This window comes from Stegostoma tigrinum, chromosome 3, assembly GCF_030684315.1.
Source record: "Stegostoma tigrinum isolate sSteTig4 chromosome 3, sSteTig4.hap1, whole genome shotgun sequence".
NCBI lineage: Eukaryota > Metazoa > Chordata > Chondrichthyes > Orectolobiformes > Stegostomatidae > Stegostoma > Stegostoma tigrinum.
Window position 1 is genome coordinate 15,122,246 of NC_081356.1, and position 25,864 is coordinate 15,148,109.

The window sequence follows — 25,864 nt, forward strand, 5'->3', positions numbered from 1 at the left end:
CTTGCCTGTTTGACCTGTTGCCATGGAAATTGCTGGAGTCTGGGCTCAATGGTAAGGGCACCTTCCTGATGCTATACCAGTGTGCCAACATCTCTGGTAGATTTGCCCTGCCACTCAGACAGGACATACCAGAGATGGTGTTGCCTATGGCATTGTCTTTAACATACGAGTTGCTGCTAGATCATTATTTTGAGTTTCTTCCGCCCTTCTGTTTCCTGAATTACAGTTATTTCTGGTACGTCACTTCTATCCTCTGGAGTGAAGACCCATGTAAAATACCTGTCCTATTCATTTACCATTCCATATTTTCCATTATTAATTTCCCAAACTCATTTTGTATAGGATTTTCACTTCATTAATTCCTTACCTCTAAAAATATCTATAAAAACTCTTCTTGTCTGTTCCCATCCATATTAAATTTTTCATCATTTTTTGCTGGTGTATAAACTATGTCCAATCTTCCAAACTGTCACCCACCTTTGCATAATGAAATGCTACAGTGGTTAACACTGCAGCCTCACAGCACCAGGGACCCGGGTTCGATTCCAGCCTCGGCTGTCTGTCTGTGTGGAGTTGGCACATTCTCCTCGTGTCTGCGTGGGGTTTCCTCCAGGGGCTCCAGTTTGCTCCCACAGTCCAAAGATGTGCAGGTTAGGCGGATTGACCCTGCTAAATTGCCCACAGTGTTCAGGGATGTGTAGCCTAGGTGGATTATAGGGGGATAGGTCTGTGTGGGATGCACTGAGATTCGATGTGGACTTGTTGGGCTGAAGGACCTCTTTCCATACTGTAGGGATTCTATGATTTAATACAATTTTTAACTTAAAATTAACCACAGATGGTGAGTCCTTCCCTTGGAATCTTTTTCTCACTCACTGTATGTATCAAATCTATGTAATCTGAAATATCCCCTTAAATGTTTGCCATGGGTTTTTTGTTGGTCTATCCTTTAACCTTATTTGCCAGTTCACATTAGCATTCAGCAATCATAACAGCACTCTTTTAAATTTAAAATTCTAGTCTTAGACTCACTGTTTGCTTCCCTCAGAATTTCAAATCATACTATATCACTGCTAGCTCAAGGCAGTTTCACAAGATCTTAACTAATCCTGTATTATTACACAATACCAGGTCAAGTATAGCTTGCTCTCTAGTCGGCTGTCGTTCCCAGAAAGTATTCGGAAAACATTCCGTGAACTCCGCAACTATGTTATGTTTGCTCATCAGATCTTTTTCCAGTCTATAAGAAGATTAGCATTCCTCCCCACAATGATTACTGCTGTACCATTTTAACAAATTTCTATTATTCCTTCCCTGGTGCCCCATCCTACTATGGAGTTACTGTTAAGAGGCCTGTACATCATTCCCACAAGTGTCAGGACTCTGGAGTTCTGAGGAAGGGTCACTGGACCCAAAATGCTGACTCTGCTTCTTCTCCACAAATGTGGCCAGACCTCCTGAGTTTCTCTAGCTATTTCTGTCTTTGTCCCCTAAGTATCTTCTTGTCTTTGTTATCTCTAACCAAACAGTTTTATACTTATTTATTTCGATTTGGGCTATCTGTTTTGAGTGCTACCTGCATTTAGATAGCATCTTTAGTTTTTTTGTTACTTTTGTAACCTCTAACTTCATCTGTTGCTTTACTCTCAGATTTGTACTTACTATTCTCCCCTGCCCAGGTCTGTTTATTACTTCCCATATAGTTAATTACCAGAGGCAGTGTAATTGATATGCATGAAGGAACACTCAACACATCATTAAAAAGATACATAGAGTGAATGGTACAAGTAAACTGTTTGTTGAGTTCTGTTTGGATATACAGGATGACTGCAACAACTTTTGCTACTCCATGAATCTCAATTATGAAGCAGTTGGCAAGATGTAGGTTCTGCGATGTGACAATTTGGACAGCAACATTTGGACTTTTGAGTTTAAATGAGTTTTTGTCTCTAGTCTGAAGCTCCCATAACATTTATTCAAAACTAACAATTATTAGCTACTATTTTGACAGCAAACCATTAGTTGGCTATTTAATGTCCTCCAAATTGTGGCCTGACATGTAATAATCATGGTATGTGCAGAAACGTAACATTTACAATAAATTAATGTAACAAGTAACACTGGCTTTTCCTCTACCAGGCACAGCAAATTGCTGCAGAAGGACTAAAGCAGCAAGACAGTCAATTATGGCACAATGTGGAATAGATCTATGCTGCTAACACTATCAAAAGTCATCTGCTGTGTGAAAGCCTGACAACTAAGCAACTCTGTGATCAGCAACCAGTTCTATATGTACCTCAGAGCTCAAATCAGCTGGTCACTCATAGCTGACAACAGCTCTCACAGGGATCAGTCCTCCGAGTGGCTCACTTCAACATTTATACCAGCATTCTCCCTCTCATAAAGTCATGGCTCTGATATAAGCTAATGAGTTGGCCCTGGTTTTAAGGTTTAAGAACTTCATAATATTTTGGAACTATTCAGGATGATTTATTTCCACAAGCCTACTTCAAAAAATGCAGATTTCAACCGAACGCTGATAAGAGAATTGTGTCAACTTTCCAATTATACTCAAAGACCAGAAATAAACTTTGTCTTCATTTCTGTGACCCTCCACAGCCGCCCAACGCTCATCTTTACCCAATGCCAAAATACCTCAACATCATTCTTGACTGTATACTGACTTACTGGTACCATCTGCAGAATACCGTAGCCCAGATCAAGATGAGAGTGAGTTTCTATGGGAACTAGCAGCTACCAGTCGGGCCCACTGCAAACAAAATACAACACCATTTCACTTGACCTGGTCGACATGTGATGATGCTGCAGCTTTAGGAGGTGTATTTTGTCCTGTTTGTTTTGAAGAGAGGTTTTAAGTCAGAGGTTAGGGACAATCTACCAGAGCCATTAGAGTAAACAGCTTGTGAGGCCTTGGGTTTTTGTTTTAAAGTTGGAATACTAAAAGAATCCTGGATGGATGTGGTTGCCTCTCCATTTTTTTTTGTTGGTTTTTAGGTTTAAGATTAAGGAGTTGCTCCTGTGGGCTTGAAAAAGTGGAAGGTATTTTTTCCCTCTCTTGATTGTAGCGAAAAGCTGGGGGTTCTCTTCCAAGGCTGCTAGATTGCATGTGAGGTAAATTCTGTCTTTTTTTTATTTGCCTTTTTTACCAAGGGATGTATTTATGAGATGACTACACTGGAACAATTAATTAATAATAGTTACTGTATCTATTATTCTTTAAGATTTCCAATAGAGTTGTTATTCTAAATTCCTCTTTCATTGGTTGCATTTTAACAGGAGTGTTTACATAAATTGTATTTTGCGTAATGTTGAGTAACTTGACCAGTCGCATTGCGTCTAGAACACAGTACCTTACATTTGCCTTAAAAAAAAGTTAGGGTCTAGGCTAGCTTCTTACAAATATTTTCAGAGGGTCTTGTCTGGTTTATAACGTACCAGCACAGTATTACTGCTCAACCTGGCTTAGGAGCTGCTAATGCAAATAAGGCAGATACCTACCTTTGGGCAATTGTGGCCCTGGGAAGCTGAGACCAGGCGAGTTCATTCAGCAATAACCTGCTCAGTTTGAGTTCTGCCAGGCCCATTCAACTTCTGACCTCTTTACAGCCTCGAGTCAAATATGGGCAAAGGAGCTAAACCTCAGACTGCCCTGGACATCAAACTGGCATTTGACCAAGTGTGGCATCAGGACTCAATGATAATCGAGGGAAAACTCTCTACTGGTTAGAGTCATACCTGGCACAAAGACTCATGCTCTACCACTCTCTCTACTGAATGCAACATCTTCCCTCTTTTAGTGTCACTGCACCCTTGACCCCACTTAGCCTGTATAGCCTCTCTGCTGCCTGCTTACTCCCTCTGTACAACTCACCATCTTTCCCCATCTGTACCAGCGCAAACAGCCAGGTTACACACTTTCATCTCACTCAATCTCTCTGGTTCTCCCATTAAAGTAGAAGGCAGCCCTCCAAAGGGCAGAAAAGGCTCAGATGAATGGGTGGAGGGCTTGCCTTGCGTTAAACTCCTATAACAGAGAGGATCTTGGCCTTTGCAGGAGAAGGCCAGACTGCTTCTGCGAGGACGCACAAATATACAGGTCTCACAACCAAGGAATAACCACTTGTCATTCCACTGCACTTCTCACAGTAACTCCACTGTCAGTCCTCACACCACTTCCAACCAGTGGCTGTGTGCCCTCTCTCTCTCCATTTTATCTTGCAGCACTCAGAGTTCCGCTGGAGAGCAGGCACGTGCTCAGCGGTGTTGGCAGTCAGGGTCTTCATCCACATGCAGTGGGAGGAACAGGAGCAACATGTGGGAGCCAAGGACCCTCACTGGCCAGGGGCTGCAGGAGTGCAGCTACTCTATGGACACCCAGCTGTCCATGGCGATCAAGCAGTTTTAAGGATCCTGAAGCTGCCAGCCTTTGATGAAACACAATTCTACTGTGGAGCCCCACAGTTTTCTGAAAAGCTTCCTGGTTATCTCTTCACAAGCTCCTTCCATTTCCATTTGATGAATATTCTTGGAGGTGGGGATGACACATCAGACAAAACTGAACTTGGCTGGCCTGCAGCAGCAACCCCCCTCCCCACCCTGCCAATGGACTACAGATTGGAGAACTGTGACTTTGTATGCAACCAGGCATTCAGGCACACGAGGCATTGGTCTTGAAAAGTATCTTGAAAGGAAGAACGAGCGGTAAAGAGGTTGAAATCTAAAGAAGGGATTTTCAGAATTTTGGTTCTCAACAACTGAAGGCACGGTCCCCAAAGGCAAAAAAAGATTAAAATCAGAATCCACGTGAATTAGAGGAGAGTGGGAATCTTGAAGAATTAAAAACGTCGAAAAAAAATGAGGAGGTGGGTAAAGACATGAAGGCTCGGGAAAAGAATAGGCAGAGGTGAAGCTGGAAAGCACAATGGAACTGTGTGATTATTCAGAGCTGACACAGGATGAGGCATTTATTAGCAAGTAACACACTCACGAGCTGACAAAGAACCAATAGTTCAGTAATTTCATAAAACGCTGCTATACGTTGGATAAGCAATGGGTATGAAACAAAAAACAGACAGAATTTTGGATGCTGTAAATTAGAAACAGGGTTACTCGAGCCAAACCATTACCTCTGATTTTCTCTCCACAGATGCTGCCGGAACTGCTGACCTTTTCCAGCAATTTCTGCTTTTGTTTCTGAATATGAAACAAAGTCAGTTTCTGTGCTGGTACAAATAACTTTTTTTTATTAGAAAGGAGAATTTCTGATACTCTCAAGCAAATTCTTAAACATTTAGTCCATACCAACATAAAAAATACACTTAAGAAAAGAAGTATCAGAGATAATGGGAATCCGAGATGACAAAGTGTGGAGCTGGATGAACGCAGCAGGCCAAGCAGCGTCTCAGGAGCACAAAAGCTTGGGAGGGAGCAGGGTAACTTCTTCAGATGCTGCTTGGCCTGCTGCATTCATCCAGCTCCACACTTTGTTACTTAAGAAAAGAACTTCCATTTGTATTGTATCTTGTTGTGCCCTCATGGAATTGTGCAAGTATTTATACAGGGTCAATCAATTTTGAATTACTATGTAGGCAATATTTGAGTAGAATAACATTTTGGTTCATTTTTAGATGTTGATGTTTACTATCTACGTGAGCTGACAGAATTAACCATGGATTAATTTTCATTTGAAAGGCAATGTTTCCAAAAGCACAGATCTCCTTTAGCCACTGAACTGTCAGAAGGCTAGAGGTGCCTGAATTCACTGTGGGGATTAAACTCACCACCCAGGACTCAAAAGCAAGAATTTGGCCACAGCCAGGCATGTATACTGCCCAGACAAATTTGATGATATAGATCTCATTCACCTCCTCACTGCACAAATTGTGGCAGTCAATACTGTCTAGAGAAATTACTACTCAACATAGTATTGTTTGGAACCCCATCGCACTGTGTCTGTTTCTCAAAGATTTCTCCAGCGCCTTTACTGCTTCTGACTTCTGCAATGCCTGTTGATGGGTGTCTAATGTTAAACAGCAATCACGGTTTGTTCAAACTCATAAACCTTTGACTCGTTAAAGCAATTGGCAGAGCTGAATTGGAGTAGCCTGTCAATAACTTTGTGTGTGTGTATGCATATGTGTAAGTGTGGGAATGTGCAAGTGTGTGTGTGAGAGTAAGTGTGTGTTTCTGTTTGTTGTCTGTGCCTATTGTACAATTGTTTAATAAAAGTAAAGGATGCATTCTGCATGCTGTGAAAAGTTAAAAACACACCCTTAATACCTAAATGCAATAATCATTGTATTTCACAGAAGGAAGATTATCTGAATCCTCATTACGTACCGGAGAAGTTCCAGGCAAAAGGCCTTTAATATTCTGATAACTCTGTAAGTGGGTGGGGCTTCAGATCATTCACCCTAAAATGCAGAAGGAAAGCATTCTCTTTGGCAGGTAACTAAAGTTCTGGTCTGAATGTCAAATCTACTCCTTAACTGAAGGCAGGTGGTCACATGTATGTCACTGCCAGAACGTTTGCTCATGTGATAGAATAAAAATCTGTCTCTCCTGGTATCCCAGAATTAGTGACAAGTCAGCCAGTGAACATCCCAGACTTTTCTTTCCCTTCTCTAGGAATGGGTGGGTTTTTACTGCCATTGTAATTCACTTGTGAAAAACCCAGTCACCAGTTAATGCTGCACACTGACAGGGCTTGGCGTACGATTGTTACACTATCAGAACAAGGATGGTCAACCTGTGTATATAGAATTCCAATGAAAGAGTTAATGCTGGCAAAGGCGTGATAGACGAAATGAAAATCTTCTGTGCTGGGATTTCCAGATTTTGTATAAGATTCATTTAAGCATCTGATGGTTGACACAGCTCTGCCAAAGATTGCATTCAGAATGGTCAATCATAAAAGATTACATTGACAACTTGGAGTAACGAATCTGCTGGATACTACTGCAAGCAACCCAAGAGCTAAATCATAACTGTGTTTCTTGGAATAGTTTAAGAGTTATTTAAAAAATTGGAAACAGGCAGTACAAGGCTGCGTGATGTTTACCTAGCACAATGATTAATGGCAGGAGGTCATGTGATGAGACCTCCAGGAATATGTTTATCCACAATGGAAATCCAAATTTTAGCAGAGAACTGGCTCTCCCCTAAATAGGCAAGGTGATGTTCCAAGAAATCCAGGCACGCTAGGAAGCCTCTGGCACATACACCATTGCCATACATAATGAACGACACAGCTAACAGTCTCAGGCTGCGCTGTAAAAACAACTCCAATTGTAAATTGGTCAGTGTAATCTTTAAAATGCAGTTCATTTCAGAACAGATAAATCTGCAGGAAGTATAGGTGTAAAAAATTTAATGTGAGAGTTATTCTAATTTAAATCACCTGCCCACTCAAAGCAAATAAAAGTAGAAATTAATTTCCATTGGAAAGGAATGCACCTTCCCAAATTAATGCACTCAGGGTGATAAAGTTGAAAATGCTGTCTGCAAGACAAAGGGTGTGAGAGTAATCTAAAAATCTGGAATTAAAAGTCTGAAAGTATTGTCAATTGTCATAAAAACCCATCTGGATCTCTAATGCCCTTTAGAGAAGGAAACTGCAATCTTTATCTGGTCTGGGATACATGTGACTCCAGACCCACAGCAATGTGGTTGACTCTATATGCCCTCTGGGCAGTTAGGGATGGGCAATAAATGCTGACCTAGGGAGCGATGCCCTCATCCTATGAAATAGTTTTGTTTTGTGGAAAAAATCAAGTTAATCCAGCAGTTAACTGGAAAGTCTTTCAATGCTGTGAAACATAACTAATTCCAAAGAGCCATTATCACAATAATAATTCTTTGCATTCACATAGTGCATTTAAAATTGAAAAACAGTCCACAGCATTCCACAGGATGTAATAAAAAAAACACAACGAGACAAAGATGAGACAGACCGATTGCTGATCATTTCCTGTCAGTTTCAATGACAGAAGCACATTTCTCCTGCGTCAATCTTGATTTCGACTTCAAAGATTTTCCTGGCACTGGGTCAAATATTAAATGATCTTCCAAAGCTGTGAATTCCTTGCTTTTTCACCTCCCAGGTAAAACGGCTGGAAACACTCTGCAGGCTAGCAAACAGAGATAGTAGGAACTGCAGATGCTGGAGAATCTGCGATAACAAGGTTTAGAGCTGGATGAACACAGCAGACCAAGCAGCATCGGAGGAGCACAAAGGGGTTACACTGCAGGATTGCACACTTGCAGCTTCGAGCAGCACAATTTGGGAGCGGGGGTCAGTGCTCGCGAGCTGTAGCAATTTTCAGGCCATTAATGTACAAATTAAACTCTTTCAGCTCACTCTGAAACAGCCAGACCCAGAATTTCCCCACAGACAATCGTGCAAACCAATGTGTGTGATGCATTCCACCAAAAGACTGAACATCCACCTTCTTATGTGGACCTTCCACCCCCTCCAAAGGCCTGCATTTAAATTCAGATTTACACAAACAGACGAGGACAGGAGGGGAAACAGTGAAGGAATGGTGAGATCCACTGAGTAAAAGAGCCTACGATCAGGCCTGATGATGCCTTGACCAAAATTTGGCTGGTGCTCCATAATAACCACGCAGAGATAGTCCATCTTCTCTCCCACCTATCCGCTCCTCCTGCCTCACTGACCAATCCCCACCACTCCCTACCTGCACACAGCTATCACCATCCTACCTAGCTTCTCCAGTCCCACCCCTCCTCTCTATTTACTTCAGAGCTCCCTGTCCCCTTTCCCATTTCTGAACAAGGGTGCTGACCCGAAACATCAGCTTTTCTGCTCCTCTGATGCTGCCTGGCCTGCTGGGTTCCTCCAGCTCCACACCGTGTTATCTCCATAATAACCAACCTTGTTCCAGGCTAAAGGCAAAGTGTTAAATGTGTCTTTTCTAAATCTCCAACGGTCTGACTGGCCTCTCCCTTCTTTGTTGTAGCAAAGAAGAAGCCATTGAAAGTGCAATAAACGCTTGTCACTTCCATTCTCTTACGTTCTTCAACAGGGAACCAGCATTTAAACACAACTGTGTTTCTCTGTACCATGACTCCCTTGTCCGCTCCACACTGCCCTCCAAACCCACCACATCCGGCACCTTCCCCTGCAACCACAGGAAGTGCTATACTTGCCCCCATACCTCCTCCCTCACCCTTATCCCAGGCCCCAAGATAACTTTCCATATTAAGCATATGTTTACCTGCGCATCCGCCAATGTGGTATACTGTATCCATTGTACCCGGTGTGGCTTCCTCTACATTGGGGAAGTAGAACACCTCTGCTCGGTTCACAATAAACAACTGCACCTCCCAGTCGCGAACCATTTCAACTCCCCCTCCCAATCCTTAGACGACATGTCCATCCTGGGCCTCCTGCAGTGCCATAATGACGCCACCCATAGGTTGCAGGAACAGCAACTCATATTACGCTTGGGAACCCTGCAGCCCAGTGGTATCAATGTGGATTTCACTGTCTTCAAAATCTCCACACCCCCACTGCATCCCAAAACCAGCCCCGTTCGCCCCCGCCTCCCTAACCTGTTCTTCCTCTCACCTATGCCCTCCTCCCACCTCAAGCCGCACCTCCATTTCCTACCTACTAACCTCATCCCATCCCCTTGACCTGTCCGTCCTCCCTGGACTGACCTATCTCCTCCCCACCTATCTTCTCCTCTATCCATCTTCAATCCGCCTTCCCCTCTCCCCATTCCCCTTTTCTGATGAAGGGTCTACGCCCGAAACGTCAGCTTTTGTGCTCCTAAGATGCTGCTTGGCCTGCTGTATTCATCCAGCTCCACAATTTGTTATGTGTGTTTCTCTGTAGTTTGTTAATTCCACTGAAAAGGTATATGTTACTACTCTCCATCACATTCGTCCCAAAATGCCCTTACATTTAATACCATCATACTGAAAATCAAAACACTAGACCTCTACAATTTTACACAAAGGAACTGTGATCATTCCTTTTATTTAATGTGTATGGCTTTTTTTAAAAAAAGACTTTTTCCTTTGCGCTTATTTATTCAGGAAATAAATGTTTGAAATTAAAGCTTAATGCCAGAAATTTGGCAGGGGACCTGGATATGCAAGCAGGCTGCACAGTTCCGAATCCACCTTATTTTCCGCCCACCTTACCATCTGCCAATCCATCTATCAAGCTGCTTTGTCTCCCTTGATACACTGATGGCATTTTGCAAGATGCAGCTTTCTCGTCCCTGCACTATGTAATCCGAGCTGCATCCAAATTCCCTATTGCTCACAGAACAACTGCAGCAAGAACCTAAATATAGCGAAGGGTACTACAACTGATAACTGCTTCGCTCATGCTCTGAAACAATGCACAACACTTCAGAATAACAAATGGTGCATTTCTACTCATATTTTGAAATGTCCTCCTCAGGATTCAGAAAGCAGCAAGTTTTACAACGCATTGACTTCTTGATCTCACTCTTCATTTGTCTGATGATCTGATGACTCAAATTCAGGTGAATATGTATTCACGGAGAGTGGCACGGTGGCTCAGTGGTTAGCTCGGCAGCCTCACAGCGCCAGTGAACCCGGGTTTGATTCCAGCCTGGGGCAACTGTCTATGTGGAGTTTGCACATTCTCCCTGTGTTTGTGTGGGTTTCCTCTGGGTGCTCTGGTTTCCTCCCACAGCCCAAAGATGTGCAGGTTAGGTGGATTGGCCCATGCTAAATTGCCCACAGTGTTCAGGGATGTGCAGGCTAGGTAGGTTATGCATGGGGAATGCTGGGTTACAGGGATAGAGTGGGGGTGGGGGGGGGGGAGTTGATGTGAACTTGATGGGCCGAATGGCCTGCTTCCACACTGTGGGGATTCTATCTTGGGTACTTTGGGGCTTGAACCTTAGAAGGACAAAATGCTAATGCTCACCATCTTTCCTGAGTTAGGTTCGCTGACAGGAGAATTACAGCACAGCTGAGTGGATCGATGATAGGGCTATTCTTATGAGACTGTGCCACACACACAGGACAGCAGACACACCATTCTCTGCAGGACTTGGTGCAGAGGATCAATACTGAAACCAAAATACTGTGGACGCAGTAAGCCTGAAACTCAGAAAACACAGAAAAGCACTCAGCAGATCTGCGGAGAGGGTGAGGTAAAATGTGATGTATCAAGGTGTAACTCACCATAAGTAGAAAGCATTATAGGAAAAAGGGGCTTCAAATTCTCCTTTTCTTTCTCTTACAGTGATACTGTTATTTGGTGTCGGCCTCAACTTCATTCACCTAAATGCCATCCCCTATACCCAATCCCTTTCGCCTCCTCCACATCTGGTCCTGAGATGAGGCATTCCACTCCCGGACATCCTAGATATCCTTGTTTTTCAAAGACCACAACAATGTAATCAGGAACAGGGATCCAGCACATAATAAGGAAGGAGCTTCAGCTCTTGACTTTGCCCAGTAAGTGCAGGGTACTTGTTAGATCTGCAGGTGAGAGTATAGACTGAAGAATGGTTGAGAAAACTTGTCATGGCACCAGTCTGCAGATGCCATTCAAGTTCTGGAAGTGAAAATGAATGTAATAAAAAGGAGGAGACAGTACAGTAAGGGGGTTATATACTATTCTCTGCAGCCATGAATAGGAGGTCCAAAAGTTGCATTACCTGCCTAAAGCCAGGGTTAAGGTCATCATCTGCAGTTGATGAAATTGGAGTTAAAGGGGAAGATGAATTGATGTGCTCTACATAGCTACCAGTGACATTGGTAGAAGTAGGCACAATATTTTGCTCAAAAAGTTTGAGAAGTGGGACTCAAATGAAGAAATCTGAAACAAAAAAAATCTCTGGAGTATTAACCTAAGCCATGTGTCAGAGGAAGAAAGTGTTATGATTCATGAAGCACTTACCAGCATAGAAGGGTCCATGCCGTTGGAATAGGCTCCATTTTTAAATAGAGTCTTGAGCTATATAACTGGGGAAGTTTTAATTTCCCAGTGACTTCATTACGATTGTACTACAGGCGTCCCAACAGCTAGTGGGTGATACAGGAACAGATATGTGAACAGATTATGGAAACAACAGGGTTGTTGTGCTCGGTGATTTTAACTTCCCTATATTGACTGGGACTCAGTACCAGGAGCTTGGGTGAGGGGGTAAATTTGTGATGTGCGCCCAGGATGGCATTTTGAAATATTATGTGAATAATCCAACTGGGAAGAGACAATAATCGACCTGGTATTGAGGAATGAGCCCAGCCAAGTGATCAAAGTTTCAATGGGGGACTATCTTGGGAAGAGTGACCATGATTCTGTAAGGTGAAAGTGGGCAGCACAGTGGCTCAGTGGTTAGCACTGCAGCCTCACAGCACCAGGGACCTGGGTTCGATTCCAGCCTCGGGCGACTGTCTGTGTAGAGTTTGCACGTTCGCCCCATGTCTGCAGGGGTTTCCTCCCACAGTCCAAAGATGTGCAGGTTAGGTGGATCAGCCATGCTAAATTGCCTGTAGTGCTCAGGGGTGTGTGGGTTATAGGGGAATGGGTCTGGGTGGGATGCTTCTAGGGGTGGCGTGGACTTGTTGGGCCGAAGGGCCTGTTTTCACGCTGTAGGGAATGTAATCTAATGCCCCCACTCAGTGGTCGAAAACGCCCTCAACTGTGTCTCCCGCATTTCCTGCAACTCATCCCTCACACCCCTTCCCTGCAATAACAACCAAAACAGAATCCCCCTCGTCCTCAAATACCACCCCACCAACCTCCAGATCCAACGCATCATCCTCCGACTCTTCCGGCATCTGCAATCTGACCCTACTACCAAAGGCAGTTTTCCCTCCCCACCCTTATCTGCTTTCTGGAGGGACCACTCTCTCCGAGACTCCCTTGTCCGCTCCACACAATCCACCAGCCCCGGCACTTTTCCCTGCAACCACAGGAAGTGCTACACCTGCCTCTATACCTCCCACCTTGCCCCCTTCCCAGGCCCTAAGAAGACCTTCCACATCAAGCAGAGGTTCACCTGCACATCTACTAATGTGGTATACTGTATCTGCTGTTCCTGTTGTGGCCTCCTCTACATCAGGGAAACCAAGCGGAGGCTTGGGGGCTGCTTTGTGGAACACCTACACCTCCAAGTCACCAACCATTTCAACTCCCCCTCCCACTCTAGAATGTCAACATTTTCCTCTCCCACCACAGAGTCTGCTTGACCTGCTCAATGATTCCAGCACGGCTGTGACATGGGATCACTGCACTGGTTGGATACTGATAAAACATTAGAATTAAGTTGGATAGTAAATAGAAATTGCTATAATGAACTACACTGGGCTGTGGGGTGCTTCAATTTTTAGATGCAATGCCACCACTTCAGACTGAAGAATGAAGATATGTGAGCGTTTGGCCTCAGGACCATTTAGGTTAAAGAGTTTGCATGTACACAAAACAACTGAGTGCAGAGCAGCGAGCTGACAAAATTAGTCAGTGTATTGTGCACAAATGGAAGCCACCCAGTGGCATCTGCATCTCCACAATCCAGCCAACATCAACTGGCCACAAGTGTCGTACCAGACCTGAAACATTCACTCCACAGATCGTATTGGACCTGCTGAGTTTCTCCAACATCCTCTGTGTTTGTGTTGACGTGCACAGATGAACAGGACATCAAAAGAAATGAGGGACTCCCAACCTCAAGACTGATCGTGAAGTAAATAAAAAAGCTACAAAGTAAATGGTAGTCAATGGGTGAGCCAACAAGGGGAGAAGAGAGATATCTTTTGGAAGTGGTGGGTACGAATCACAGAATCCCTACAGCTTGGAAGCAGGCCATTCAGCCCATTGAGTTCAGAGTGAACCTCTGAAGAGCATCCCACCCAGACCCACCCCCCTACCTTATCCCTGCGACTCTGCACTTACCTTGGCTCATACACTTAACCTACACACACCTGGACACTATGGGCAATTTAGCACGGCCAATCCACCTAACCTCCATATTTCTGTGGCCAATCTACCTAACCTGCACATTTCTGTGGCCAATCCACCTAACCTGCACATTTCTGTGGCCAATCTACCTAACCTGCACATTTCTGTGGCCAATCTACCTAACCTGCACATTTCTGCGGCCAACCTACCTAACTTGCACATTTCTGCGGCCAATCCACCTAACCTGCACATTTCTGCGGCCAATCCACCTAACCTGCACATTTCTGCGGCCAATCCACCTAACCTGCACATTTCTGCGGCCAATCCACCTAACCTGCACATTTCTGCGGCCAATCCACCTAACCTGCACATTTCTGCGGCCAATCCACCTAACCTGCACATTTCTGCGGCCAATCCACCTAACCTGCACATTTCTGTGGCCAATCTACCTAACCTGCACATTTCTGCGGCCAACCTACCTAACTTGCACATTTCTGTGGCCAATCTACCTAACCTGTACATTTCTGTGGCTAATCCACCTAACCTGCACATTTCTGCGGCCAATCCACCTAACCTGCACATTTCTGCGGCCAATCCACCTAACCTGCACATTTCTGCGGCCAATCCACCTAACCTGCATATTTCTGTGGCCAATCTACCTAACCTGCACATTTCTGTGGCCAATCTACCTAACCTGCACATTTCTGTGGCCAATCCACCTAACCTGCACATTTCTGTGGCCAATCTACCTAACCTGCACATTTCTGCGGCCAACCTACCTAACCTGCATATTTCTGTGGCCAATCTACCTAACCTGCACATTTCTGTGGCTAATCCACCTAACCTGCACATTTCTGTGGCCAATCCACCTAACCTGCACATTTCTGTGGCTAATCCACCTAACCTGCACATTTCTGTGGCCAATCCACCTAACCTGCACATTTCTGTGGCCAATCTACCTAACCTGCGTAGCCCACACAGACATGGAGAGAATGTGCAAACTGAACACTGGCCGAGGGTGGAATCGAACACAGGTCCCTGGCGCTGTGAGGTGGCAGTGCTAACCGCTGAGCCATTGTGCCAGCCTACAGCCTGTGGCTGAGGTATTAAGCAGTGATTTGCACTCAGTTGCCTGGAACAGTGGTTGCAGCAAATAGAACAATAAAAAGGAGGATGTGGCACCAATATCGTTCAGAAGAAAAACTGTGTAATAAGGAGATGCCTAAAAGTTGGCAATCCTTAAATTATAATACGCACAAGGGTAGGATGGGACTCTGAAACATCGAAAACAGGTGCAGGAGTAGGCCATTCAGCCCTTTGAGCTTGCACTACCATTTGATATGATCATGTTAACTCAGTATCCCAATCCCATCCTCTCCCCATACCTCTTGATCACTTTAGCTCCAAGGGCTATGTCCAGCTCCCTCTTGAATACATCTAATGTACTGGCACTAAAAGATTCCTGTTGGAGAGAATTCCACAGGCTCACAACTCTGAGTGAAGAAATTCTTCCTCATCTCAGTCCTAAATGCCTTACCCTTTATTCTTAAATTGCTACCCCTAGTTCTGAACTTCCCCAACACTGGGAGCATTCTTCCCACATCTACCCTGTCCAGTTCCATTAGGATTTTATATGTTTCTATGAGATCATATAATCCCTACAGTGTGGAAACAGACCCTTCAGCCCAACAAGTTCACACTAACCCTCACAGCACCTATACCCCCATAACCCACCTAATCTACACAGCCCTGAACACTACGGGCAATTTAGCATGGCCAATCCACGCTAACCTGCACATCTTTGGACTGTGGGAGGGAACTGTTGAGCCATCATGCCGCCCCAATTCTCCTTAATTCCAATGAATACAAGCCCAGTCATTCCATTCTTTCCTCATATGTCAGTCCTGTCGTCCTGGGAATCAGTCTGGTGAACATTTGTGGCTTCCCTCAATAGCAAGAACGTCCTTCCTCAGAGTAGGAGGCCAAGCAGAATACTCAAGGTGTGGCTTCACCAAGGCCCTGTATAATGACAGCAAATCACCCTTACTCTGATACCCAAATCCTCTCGCTATGAAGGCCAGCAGGCCATTAGCTTTCCTCACTGCCTTCAGCAACTGTTCCTCCATGACACCCAGGTCTCATTGCACCTCATCTTCTCCTAAACTGCCACCATTCAGACAATAATGTGCCTTCCCCTGTTTTTGAGACCAAAGTGAATAACCTCACATTTACCCACATTATCTTGCATTTGCCAAGCATTTGCCCAATCAGCCAGTCTGTACAAGCCCTGTGCAGTCTCTTAGCATCCTCCTCACAGCACACACTGCCACCCAGCTTAGTGTCATCTTCAAATTTGGAGACACTGCATTTAATTCCTTCGCCCAAATTTTGGATGTATATTTTGAACAGCTGGGATCCCAGCACTGAACCCTACAGCACACCACTCATTACTGCCTGCCACTCTGAAAAGTATCCATTTATTCCAACTCTCTGCTTCCTGTCTGCCAACCAGTTCCCTATTCACGTCAACACATTACCTCGGACACCATGCACTTTAGGTTTTCCTTACTAATCTCGCGAGGAAACTTGAAAGACCAGATACACAAGATCCATTGATTCACCCTTGTCCACTCTACTGGTCCCATCCTCAAAAACTGTCAGAAGATTTGTCAAGCATGATTTCCCTTTCGTGAATCCATGCTGACTCAGACCGATTCTGTCACCAGTTTCCAAATGTTCATCCTTAGTAATTGAACCCAGCGTTTTTCCCCACCACCGACATCAGGCAAACTGGCCTACAATTCCCCATTTTCTCTCTCCCTCCTTTTTAAAAAAGTGGGGTCACATAAACTATTACATTGAAGGTTACTGAGGGAAGTGAGGGTGGAGAGTGTGCAGGTTCTGGTCACAAATGTTCTAATCCTCCTTGGATACAAGGGTGATACCAGGGGACAAGCAGATTGAAAGCATTAAAAGGGGGAGAGAGATAAACTCATCAACAACAGACCAGTCAGCCTAGAGTCAGTGATGTGAAACATTTACAGGCAATAATCTGAAACAAAATTAATTAATTAATAGCACAGCCGAATAAATTAAACTCAGCATGGATTAGTGAAAAGCATGTTTAGTTAAGTCAATGAACTTGGCTTAAGTGTACACGGCACCATTTCAAAATTTGCAGATAGCAGAAAATTGTTGCAGCCTGTGAGGAGAGTGATCAACTTCAAGATGAATAGACGGGCTGGCACTGGGCAGCCAAATGATAGATGAAGTATAGTCTGTAGAGGTACAAAGTGATACATTTTTACAAGGAGGTGAGGCAATATGTATTCAGAGGACTTTCAGGAACAGTGCTGGGGGAGATGTACACACATTTTTGAAGGAGACATGACAGGGTGGGAAACTTGTTATGCAGTCCCCATGCCTCACCCAGTACAAAAGAATGGAAGTTATGATAGGCCTTTAGAAACCGTTTGGCTGGATCAGTGCTCCGTACGCTAAGCCTGGTGAAGCGCGTATTCAGGGAATGCTAACCAGCTGCCCCCACTAGTGGGAAAGTTCATTGGGTGGTTGGAGGCAAGGGTGTGGCTTTGGTGCACCACCCACCTGTATCTCCATCTGCCCCTAGACTGGGCCAAGTGAAGGCCTGTCCTAATCTGGCAGGCATGCTGTCCTTAACCACTTTACTGCCTGACAGGAAGTCAAGTAATCAGGCCAGTCGGAGGTTGTGGTCCTTAAATAGGCATGATTCAACCACTTAAGGACTCAACTGGTAGGGGGCTCATGGAGGCCATCATCCTTGCCACTCAGAATGTAATTGCCGAGGTGGTAAGAAAGCAGTGATCAATGTCTCTCTCTGGTGCCTGATTATCTGCCGTTCCCACCATCCACCACCCACCCCCCCCACTCCTCCGTCTCACCCCATGGCCCCCCCAACATCCACCACCCACACCCCCCCCAACATCCACCACCCAATCCCCCCCACGCCTCCGTCTCACTCCACGACCCCCCCACCATCCACCACCCACACCCCCCCACTCCTCCGTCTCACCCCATGGCCCCCCCACCATCCACCACCCACACCCCCACTGCCTCTGTCTCACCCTACGGCCCCCCCACCATCCACCACCCACACCCCCCACGCCTCCATCTCACCCCACGGCCCCCCCACCATCCACCACCCACAACCCCCACGCCTCTGTCTCACCCCATGGCCCCCCCCCATCCATCACCCACAACCCCCACACCTCTGTCTCACCCCATGGCCCCCCCCCCATCCATCACCCACACCCCCCCGCCTCCATCTCACCCCACGGCCCCCCCACCATCCACACTCCCCCCCGCCTCTGTCTCACCCCACGGCCCCCCCACCATCCACACTCCCCCCCGCCACTGTCTCACCCCACGGCCCCCCCACCATCCACCACCCACACCCCCCCCCACCTCACCCCACGGCCCCCCCCACCATCCACCACCCACACACCCCCCCGCCTCCATCTCACCCCACATTCCCTCCACAATCCACCATCCACCACCCACCACCCACACCCCCCCACGCCTCCGCCTCACCCCACGGCCCCCCCACCATCCACACACCCCCCCACCTCTGGCTCACCCCACGGCCCCCACGGCTCCCCCACCATCCACCACCCACACACCCCCACCTCTGTCTCACCCCACGACGCCCCCACCACCCACCATCCACCACCCACACCTCCCCCGCCTCCATCTCACCCCACAGCCCCCCCACCATTCACCACCCACAACCCCCCCCCCCCGCCTCCATCTCACCCCACTCCCCAGCATAGATTTACTCACATTGAGAGTACAGTGTCCAGTTGTGAATAAAATACTTTGAGAAGGATATAAATGCTTTCGGGAGGGCGTAGAAACAATGTCCAAGAGTAGTTCCAGGGATGAGGAACCTCGGTCATGTCAGCAAAACCAGAGAGGTGGTTGTTCCTCACTTTAGAGAGATTTCATGGAGCTATTCAAAATCCTTTAGACAAAGCAGATGGACAGAAACTGTTCCAATCGGTGCAGGGATCAAGGCCTTGGATTTTAAAGGTACTAAAGAACCAAAGGCGACATGAGAAAACAATTTTTTTATGCAGCAAGTGGGTTGGGAGATGGAATGCACTAATGCAGGATGGTAGACAAAGACTCAAATGTGGCTTTCAGCTGGATAAGCACCTGAAAATTAAAATAATTTGCAGGGCTGTAGGGCAAGATGAAAGAATGGAACTAGCTGAATTGTTCTTTCAGAGAACCTAATGACGTCCTTCTGTTCCGTAACCATTCTATAATTCCAAGTAAACATTAAGCTAGATGATGGCAATAGGTATGAGGACTTCCAAAAGGCATTTAGGCAGGTATCACTTAATCAATTTATGAGCAAAATTATAGCCCAAGAACAGCAGAAGAGGGATACAAAATTGTCTAAGGGACAGAGGTCAGAATGTAGCAATGAACAGATGCTTATCAGACTGAAAGGAAGGATGCAGTGGTGTTCCCCAGAGATTGATGTTAGGATATACGGTCACAGCCTGAACTCAAACCGGCAGGGCATCACGTTTGCAGATGACATGAAGCTCAGAAATGTGGTTGACAAAGAGGTTAGTAGCAGACTTCAGAACAACACAGACGGACTGTTGAAATTGATGGATACAAGATAGGTGAAATGTAGCCCTTTAGAGAAGGGTGAAGTGGAAGTAAAAGAGCAATTGTGGAAAAGCTCAGCAGATCTGACGGTATTTGTGGAAAGAAATCAGAGTTAACATGACCCTTCATCAGAAGGGTCTGAGGAAGGGTCACCTGACCTGAAAGGCTAACTCTAATTTCTTTCCACAGTGGTTGCCTGGCACACCGACTTTCTCCAGAAATTTCTAATTTTGTGTGAGGGTCATAGGGGCCGTGTTGTGCATGACCACCAGCCCCTTAAAGGACAAATAGATATAGTGGCTAAGAAGGTCTCCGGTATGCTTGCCTTTATTAGCCAAGACCTAGAATTTAAGAGCAGGCAGGTTATGCTGGAATTGTATAAAACACTGGTTAGGTCGCAGCTAGAGGATTACGTGCAGTTCTGGAATACTCCTATAGGAGGATTGTGATAGCACTGGAGAAGGTGCAGAGAAGACGCAGAGAAGATTTAGCAAGATGTTGCGAGGGCTGGAGAGTTTCAGTAATGAAGGGAGAATTGGACAGTGAGGTTGTCTTCCTTACAGCACAGGAGATTGAGAGGGGACTCAATTGAAATGAATAAAATTATGAAGGATGGAGATAGGGTAGACAGAGAAAAGATCTAAGTTAAGCGGCAGGAGGTCTAGAGGGGACGTGAAGAAAAGCTTTTGACCCAGAGGGTGGTGGGAATTTGGCACTCACTGCCTTTAAGGATGGTAGCGATAGAAACTTTCATAACATTTAAGAAGCATTTAGATGTGACTTTGCAATGGCAAAGTGCTGGAAAATGGTGATAAAAATGGCTGAATGGTTGTTTTCAACCAGCATGTACTCTATGAGCTGAAGGTCCTTTTACTCTGAGCTGTAGCCCTCCGTGATTCTAAATTGTGCAATTTCTAAACAAAGCAGGAACAAAGATGTGGGGATATAAATTCACAATTCTGCAATGACAGCAAGATCAGTTGAGAAGGCTGTTAAAATGTCATATGGAATCCTTGAACTAGCGCTGTTCTGAAGAAGGGTCACATGACTTGAAGTGTTGACTCTGCTTTCTCTCTGCAAATGATGGCAGACTGGCTGTGTTTCCCCAGCAATTCCTATTTGCAGTTCCTGTTTTTCACATGGAAACCTTAGATATATTGAGAGGTATAATGCTCAAAGGCAAGGAAATTATTCACAAAAAAAACTTAAGTAATGGTCTATAAAACACAGATGGTGTATTGTATTCAGTCTTGCGCACTACACCTTAAGGGGGGGTTTAGGAAACAGTGCAGACGACATTTGCTCAAGTGGTAACGGGACTGGCAGACCTCAGTTGTGCAGAGAGACGAGAGAAGCCAGGATCGTTCTCTTTATAGCAGAGAAGATAAAGAGGAACATCATCACGGATTTCCAAAAGAGTGAATCCAGTGTATCCAATGGCTGCATCGTCTGTGCCCAGACTACACAAATTTCAAGTCATTCGGCAAAAGAATTAGAGTGAAAGAAACATTTTCATCCCACGAGTTGCTCTAGTCTGGAATGCAATGTCTGGAAGGGTGGTGGAAACAAGCTCAAGCTGTAATATTCAAAACAAGGTATGCCTGTTTGAACAAAGCAAAAGGCATATTAAGAAACAGCCTAGTGCGAGAAGGGGTGTGACACAGATTGAATCAGTCTACCAAGGAGTTACTCCAGGCAGAATGGATTTTTTCCCCCAAATGGGGCATGGGTGTTGCTGGCTGTCCAACATTTATTGCCTGTCCCTCCTTGCCCTTGAGAACGTGATGATGAGCTGCCTTCTTGAACTGCTGCAGTCAACGTGCTGTAGGTGGATCCTCAATGGCTCTGGGGAGGGAATTCCTGAGTTTTAATCCAGCAAAAGTGAAGGAATGCCAATATATTTCTGAGTCAGGATGACGATTGGAGGGGAATTTGCAGGTGATAGTGTTCCCAAGTATCTGCTGACCTTATCCTTCTGGATATAAGTGGTTTTGGGTTTGGAAGGTGCTGTCTAAGGATCTCTGTTGAATTTCTGCAGTGCATCTTGTCATTAGTATGCACTGCTGTTACTGAGCATTGGCGGTGGTGGGAGTGCTTGTTTGTGGACATGGTGTCAATCAAGCGGGCTGCTTTGTCCTGGATGGTGTCAAACTTCTTGAGCGTTATTGGGGTTGCACTCATCCAGGCAAATGAGGAGTATTCCATCACGCTCCTGGCTTGTGCCTTGTAGATGGTGGACAGGCTTTGGACGTCAGGAGATGAGATATTGCTAGTATTGCTGTATTGCAATACTGCGGTATTGCTAGCCTCTGACTGCTCTTGTAGCCACTGTGTTTATATCCAGTTGAATTTCTGGTCAATGGTAACCCCCCCAAGGATGTTAATAGTGTGGATTCAGTGATGGCAACACCATTGAATGTCAAGGGATGGATGCCTGGATAACCATTTTCTATGCCACATGATTCTACTTCCAGGTTAGCTGCTGGTAAAATTGTATGCATTTTTGGAAGTTGCCTATAATGAACTCTCCTGTCTGTTCAGCCATTCTTTTATATATTGCAGCAATGATTCAGCTCACAAAGGGCTCTTCCCTCTTTAAGAAGTACAGGCTTCCTTAAGTAGCACAGGGTCGACTTTGGGGCCCTCCACATGCACAAAGCACATGAATAGCATTGGTATTGCAAGATGCCCCCAGCAATGACTGAAAATAGCAGGAAACACAAACTTTGCACAACCTGCCCGTGCAAAGAATAGATACAGCAAAATCACCTACCACAATTCCCAGGCCTGTGGTACTTTAATCCCCATAAACTATAATATAAGAACACTTACCCTCAAGAACAAGAATACATAGCCGGAATCAGAATATTAACAAAAATGTCTGGCATGCACAAAAAGTGCTTCTATTTCCCAGTGAACTCATCTTCTCCCAGGAATACTGTTCCCATTCCTCCAGTTCCTCACTATCTAACACATTCCCCGCTCCAACTGTGCACAGCACACCCTGTCCCAGACTATACTCCAGACCCATGGCAATAGGGTTATTCTTAACTGCCCTCTAAGGCAGGGATGGGCAATAAGTGCTGGTCCACAAACCATCAATGAATAAATTAACACACATCACTTTGCCAAGTTATTACTTGGCAATATCAAAAATTTAACTTCGCATTTTTGTGTATGTAAGACAGCCATGCAAACCATGCTACATGTTGCAAAGATTCTACATTTCCCCACCAAAGTTGGCAAACCATTATCATCTGAAATAGCAACAGGGAACCACCAGAAAGATTTAATTTCCCATATTCTGTAGAGTTGCCCAGCATAAGGTGATAGAAACACTGGGAGGTAAAACAGTGCCTTTGCTTGGAATTTCACCAATAATCAGAACAAAGAACAAAGAAAATTACAGCACAGGAACAGGCCCTTCGGCCCTCCAAGCCTGCGCCAATCGAGCTCTTCTGTCTAAACCTGTCATCTATTTTCTAAGGGTCTGTATCTCTTTGCTCCCTGCCCATCCATGTACCTGTCCAGATACATCTTAAAAGACACTATCGTGTCTGCGTCTACCACCTCCGCTGGAAACGCATTCCAGGTACCCACCACCCTCTGCGTAAAGAACTTTCCACGCATATCTCCCTTAAACTTTTCTCCTCTCACTTTGAACTCATGACCCCTAGTAATTGAGTCCCCACTCTGGGAAAAAGCTTTTTGCTATCCACCCTGTCTATACCCCTCATGATTTTGTAGACCTCAATCAGGTCCCCCCCTCAATCTCTGTCTTTCTAATGAAAATAATCCTAATGTGCTCAACGTATTTTCATAGTTAGTGCCCTCCATACCAGGCAACATCCTGGTGAACCTCCTCTGCACCCTCTCCACATCCTTTTGGTAATGTGGTGACCAGAACTTACGTAGTCCTCTAAATGTGGCTGAGCCAAAGTCTTATACAACTGTAACATGACCTGCCAACTCTTGTACTCAATACTCCGTCCAATGAAGGAAAGCATGCTGTATGCCTTCTTGACCACTCTATTGACCTGCATTGCCACCTTCAGGGAAAAATGGACCTGAACACCCAGATCTCTGTGTGTATCAATTTTCCCCATGATTTTTCCATTTACTGTATAGTTCACTTTTGAATTAGATCTTCCAAAATACATCACCTCGCATATGCCTGGATTGAACTCCACTTGCCATTTATCTGCCCAGCTCTCCAGTCTATCTATATTCTGCTGTAATCTCTGACAGTCCCCTTCACTATCTGCTACTCCACCAATCTTCGTGTCATCTGCAAAGTTCCAGGAACGTGAGCTCAGATGAACTGTGTGTCACAAACACAGATATATCGCTAACTTTGTGTCAAGGGGCGGGTCAAAATACATGCACTAATTTGTCAGAGGTAATGTTCTAACTTGGGGGTCACAGTTTTCACTGGTGCTTTATATGTCAAGTGAGGGGTAAAGACTTTGATCAATTTTATGCTATGCTGGTGTCTCTCTTTGGTATAATGAAGAATTAATCATTTTGTAGTGTTGTCTGTATAATCGTTTCCTCCATCCATCATTGGAACAGTGTGTAACCATGAGCAGTACTCTTGCCAGAAAGCAGTAGTGGAAGCTTCAGCACATAACTGATTGGTTGGCCTGGCAATGAAGATGTGAAAAAACAGCACACAGAAGTAAACAATGTGTAACCTATATCTCTTTGCTTTTTAGCGCTTGCAGAAAAAAAACTTGAACTGCATGATTTATTTATTAAAGTTAAGATTATATTTTTGATCCAAAGGAAAACAAAAGATGGATTATTTCTTTGGTTTAACTAGCAAGTTGTTCCTTTGAAAAGAAAAGCTGCTTCTTTCTATTTCACCAGCACCTTAACAAGTGTAGGGGCATCCCAAAAATATTTTACAGCCAATCAGCTACATTCGAAGTGTCATCACTGTTGCAATATAGGAATCGTGGCAATTTGTGTCCAGCTTAGTCCTACAGATAATGACAAAAATTGCCAAAGCACTTATTTTAAGGGTTCATTGGGAAATAAATGTTGAGAATGTTTTTACAGTTAGGGCTCTCTTACTACCTGAGGAGGCATACGAGGCATTAGTATAATGTTTTCTATAAAACATTTAACACCTCCAGTATTGCACATAAGTGTCAACCTACATTCCATGCACAAGTCTCTGGAGAGGACTTGAACCTACTAGCGTCTGAGTCAGAGGTGGAAGTGCTGCCATTAAGCTAAACCTCAATACAGAACTGTACAGTGTTATTTTATTATAGAAATTCATGACTTTACTTGTTAAATCTAAAGTCAATGGCTAAACGTATAATTTAAAAAATGATTTTGACCCAAAACCACTCCAGCAAAAACCTAGTTGTTAACGACAGCAATTGGAAACAATGGCATGGATTTTATTTTTCACTGGTGTGTGTGGGGTATTCTGGGAGAATGAACCATCCATCCACCAAAATGAAACTCAGACAATCTCTATAAAGACTGGTGGTACACCCATACTACAGCAAGGATGAACAGATAATCCAGCACAGGCAACTTATTAGTTCTTACAAAAGCTGATGTGTCAAGAAAATGTGAAATTCAGCTCCTATTGCTATTCACAGGGCAAACGCTTACAGGTTTTCAAAAGATAAATCTGGTTGAACATGGTCCATGTATCCTAAAAATTTGTTCATCAAGTTCACAACATGAGCTTTAAGTTGTTCTCTCTATCAGTAATTAGCCAGATACAGACTGTGGAACATTATGGGCTGAATTTACTCCCTATTGGTAAGCTAGTAGTGGCACAGGATTTCTGCTTATCCAAACCCATTATAACCTATTGTTCCTGTGGGTTAGGAGCAGTATGTTGTTATTGGGTCAGTGAAAGAATGACGTGAAATTGTAAAGCACCTTTCACCACCTCAGAAGTTCCAAAGCGATTTACAACCAAGGATGGACTTTGAAGTGTAATCACAGTTATAAGTTACGAGATATTGTCACTGCAGAAGGAGGCGACTATTTGGAAAGCAAAAAGATTGAGTGTACTTGTATTTAAAATGCCACAGCTAATTAATGGGGAAGATAGCAAGAACTGCAGTTGCTGGAGTCAGAGAAAACAAAGTGTGGTGCTAGAGGAACACCACAAGCCAGGTAGCTTGAGGAGCAGGAAAGCTCGAGTTTTGGGTCGGGATCCTTCTTCAGAAATGGGGAGGGGGAGAGAAGGTCAGAAATAAATAGAGTAGGAGTGGGGCTGGGGAATGTCGGTGG

The 25,864-nt window shown here is 44.8% G+C and overlaps 1 protein-coding gene across 10 annotated transcripts in view; it reads right to left on the reverse strand.

Moving 5' to 3' along the window:
* The window catches only part of LOC125451058 (CXXC-type zinc finger protein 4-like), a 189,635-nt gene that overhangs the window by 138,632 nt on the left and 25,139 nt on the right, over positions 1-25,864 (reverse strand). The window contains exon 2 of one of the 10 annotated variants that reach the window (XR_009443519.1): positions 7,974-8,150. The exons of the other annotated variants lie outside the window; for them this stretch is intronic. The gene's annotated coding sequence lies outside the window, so the exon portion shown is untranslated. The remainder of the gene's footprint in view (positions 1-7,973; positions 8,151-25,864) is intronic. 10 annotated transcript variants of the gene reach the window in all.